Source organism: Chinchilla lanigera, unplaced genomic scaffold (assembly GCF_000276665.1).
Source record: "Chinchilla lanigera isolate Chin_1 unplaced genomic scaffold, ChiLan1.0 scaffold00123, whole genome shotgun sequence".
NCBI lineage: Eukaryota > Metazoa > Chordata > Mammalia > Rodentia > Chinchillidae > Chinchilla > Chinchilla lanigera.
In genome coordinates this window covers 4136912-4140537 of record NW_004955524.1, presented here as the reverse complement: position 1 = coordinate 4140537, position 3626 = coordinate 4136912, and the positions used below count along the sequence as shown (strand labels likewise).

At 53.6% G+C, this 3626-nt stretch overlaps 1 protein-coding gene across 1 annotated transcript in view; it reads right to left on the bottom strand.

The window, feature by feature from the left end:
• LOC102015341 (vomeronasal type-2 receptor 116-like) overlaps positions 1–3626 on the bottom strand; it is a 131480-nt gene that overhangs the window by 75845 nt on the left and 52009 nt on the right. The gene's annotated exons all lie outside the window — the stretch shown is intronic.

Sequence of the window (3626 nt, the reverse complement as noted above, 5' to 3'; positions counted from 1 at the left end):
GGTGGCATATGCCTGTAATCTCAGCAATAGGGAGGATAAAGCAAGAGGGTTCACTGTGAGTTCCAGTTCTTCCTGGGCAGCATAGTGAATTCAAGGTCAGCTTGAACTACATGGCAAGAACCTGTCTCAAAAAACAAACAAAAGTCTCTCCCTCTTTGGTTCATGGGATATAAGGTCAGCCTGACAGCGAGTACCACCCTATATGTTTAGAAATAACTTGCGGGAGGTTGAGTTGTGAGGATCATGATTTCAAATCCAGCCGGGTCTACGTAGCTTGTTCAAGTCTGGCCTGGTCTATGTAGCAATGCTGTGTGTCAACATAATACTGACTTTTATTTACAACAGTTTCCAATTTACAGAAGGCTAAAGAAAGCACAGGAAGCTCCCTGTCTCCTCCCTGCTGGTAGAGTGGACACGTCACACTGAGGCACCACCATGAAAACATGATGGGTACTTAGACCCCGTGGTGCAGATTTCTCCTTTCTTATCGTCCCACACTTTTCGTGTCCCTAAATCCCGCCTGGGACACCAACCTCCTTATCATCCTGTCTCTTTCTCCCCCCAAGTTTTGGCCCTGGGCTCCTCATCTGCTGCCCCCTCAGCTGCCGGTGTGAAGTGCTGCCAGTGAGAGGCCTGCAGCACGGGTGGCCTCTCCTCCTTCTCCTGCTGGGCCACACCGCCCCCGCCATGCCTACCTGCCTCGACAGTGATGGCAGCCAGTACAGCATGTGCCATAGGCTTGTGCAACAGGCTCTGCAGTGTGACTTCTAAAGACGAAGAGAGGATGTCTGCCTAAGCTGTTTGGAAACAAAGTCCTTGGTTGGGGCTTGTGGAGTGGGGGAGGGGCAGTTCAACAAGTATCTGATGTGAGTGCTGTGGTCCTAACCTGCCGTGACGAGATCTGATAAAGGCATTAGTGCATGATAGCTCATCCTTAGGGACCTGAGACTTTGTGCATGCATGTGCATGTGCAGTGCTGGGGATGCAGTCCAGGGCCTCACACATGCGAAGCACTTGCTCCACCTCCATCCTCACCCCAGCCTTACCAGGGTTTGCAGTGGGTGATTCCTTTTGGTAATGGTGACGTTCACAGTACCAACACTGGTAATCTAGAAAAAGAACACCATCACGCAGTGAGGCAGGAAGCCAGAGTCCTCTGGGGACACCAGGAAACAGCATCTCCTGTTTCTCAAGACACCTGCAGAACAGGGACTCACGGAAGCTGTTCTTCAGCTCAGGGCAGGCTTTGGGCTGTGAACCCTGTTTTGCCCCAGTGCAGTGAACCTGCAAGGTTCTAAGGGAGCTCTGTGAAGTCTCTGCTGCCTGCCTCCCAGGGTGCAGGAGGAAAGCAGGACTGCCAGGCCGGCCAAGACCTCCCCTGGGCCGAGCGTGACAACACCACAGCATCAGTGACTGCCCAACCAGCATGCTCTCCCCCTTCCCAAGGTTCCTAGGTCTGTGTTCAGTTCTGACTTGGGTTTGTGTCCTTGTCCTGCAAGGGGGAGGTGCTGACAGCAGAGGGGAATAGGGTAAGGAAACTTTGCAGCAGCAGCAGTGGGCAGTCAGTGAGGGTTCCTTGGGCTCAGGCCCCATTGGGCCTTGGTGCTTCAATTTTTTTTTTTTTCAATTTGAAAAGTGCTTCACTGTGCAGTTCAGGCTGGCCTTGAACTCACGTTGTATCCTACACTGACCTGGAACTCTCCATTTTCTGATGTCCTCTTTGATTGCCTTTTCAAAGTACTATAATTTTCAATGTATAGACTTACATCTTTTGTTAGGTTGATTCCTAAGTCTTTGGTTTTGGCGGCGGGCTGTTGTGAAAGGTGGGGTTTCCTTATTTTCTTTCTCATTGAGTTTGTTGTTTGTGTACAGGAATGCTATTGATTTTTGAGTGTTGACGTTGTATCCACTTACACTACTGAATTTCCTTGTTAATGCTAGAAGTATTTTCATGTAGCTTTTGGGGCCTTTTATGCAGCTTATTATGGCATCTGTGGCACCATTAAAATAAGGATATTACCAAGAAACCCAACACAGACCCAGACTAAAAATTTCCCACTTCTCTGTACCATACCCCTGCCCAACCAAACACTCCTATAAAACCTTCCCCCAGCCCTTCATACAGGGCCAGTGCTCTTATCTCCCTGGGCCCGCCTGCACCCCAGCTCCAATAAACTTCACTTGTTGCTTCAAAGTCGCCTGATTTGGTGGTCTCAGTTGAGCCTCAGTTTACCCTAATAACTACCTGGTGGGGGGTGGGATCCTTGACCGCAGGAGGCGTGGTGAAAGCAGAGGAAGCCATAGAAGTTCAGGTTCCCAGCAGTCCGCAGTAAAGAAGTTTGCGCCTTTAGAATCTAGGGATTTTCCCAGGAACCCCAGAGTCTGTGCAGTCCGCCCAGCCTTCAGGAGCGCTCTGCGCATGAACGATAGAGCATCCACCAGACCAACCCTGGCGGGGTGGGACGAGGGTCCTTGTCCCGGAAGTCAGCTCAGAGCTTGCTGCAGTTTCCGGTCTTACGAAGCCCTCCCAGACTGAGGTAAGAAAGGGGGTGTAGTAATACCGTGGAGTCCAGTCCACCCAAGTCAAAGGAGATGAAGTTAGGCCGTCCTGTCGCCAGCCCCTGCTCCCCTGGCCCGACAGAGGGATGGCAGAGGAGACCGGTGAGCAGGACAGCGAGGTCGCAGCCCTGTGGACAGCGGAGCGCACAGAGGAGTGAACTCCGCAGAGCAGCGGCCGGCGAGGGGCTGGCAGGGAGCGAGGCGGGGCTGGTGGAGCCAACTGCGCTGGAAACTTTGGTACGTGTGCAGAATTGGGTGAGACTCAGCCAGGAACCCGGGTCAGAAAGGTGGCCACGCAGCGCCCTGTGTGAAGGGTGTCAGAGGAGGGGAGAGTGGGCGGGGCGCCATGCAGCGAGTGGGCGGTGCCGGTCAGACTCAGCCTATCAGGACTCCTGGAGCTGCACGGAGGGGCGGAGCCCATGAGGAGTGAGGCCCATGGAGCCCAAGGGACCAGACTGGATCCCAGAGAAGCTGCCCTCAGTTCCTGAGTTGGAGCTGAGTGGCATGGAGGGAATAGAGCAGGTGAGAAGGAGATTTGGGCGGGGCCTTCTGTTGAGAGTTTTTTAAAAATGTGCGATGCCTGTAGATCCTGGCTCCAGCCTCTGGTCTCCTGAGTCACTGGAGACCTTGGGAAACAGTGCTGAACCTGTCACTCTAGAAGGGCCCACAACGTTTATGGCCATGGCTCTGTTACTCTGTTCTCTGACTCTGGTGACAGGAGGGGCATCTACCAGGGAAGAATGGGGAAGCAGCGGGTCCATCACTGCCCTCCCCACAGCCTCACCTTCCTCCCAGACCCTGGCTCACCTGCGTCCCTACAGGCCACATCTGCCAGGACCACTCTTCCTGCTGCCCCTTGGTCAGCGGCACTCTCCCCACAGGCAGCCCCATAGTTGACACCTGCTCTAAGTCACCACCCTGCTCCCATTTCTGTCCTGTGTTATGTGCTTCAGAGTCCTCATCTGTCACCAAGTGAGTTGATCTTCCGGTCTTTCCCCTCCAGAAGCAGGGCCATGTCTGAATCCCTCACTGTGGTTTCCCAGCCCCAGCACCGTGCCTCACATGTA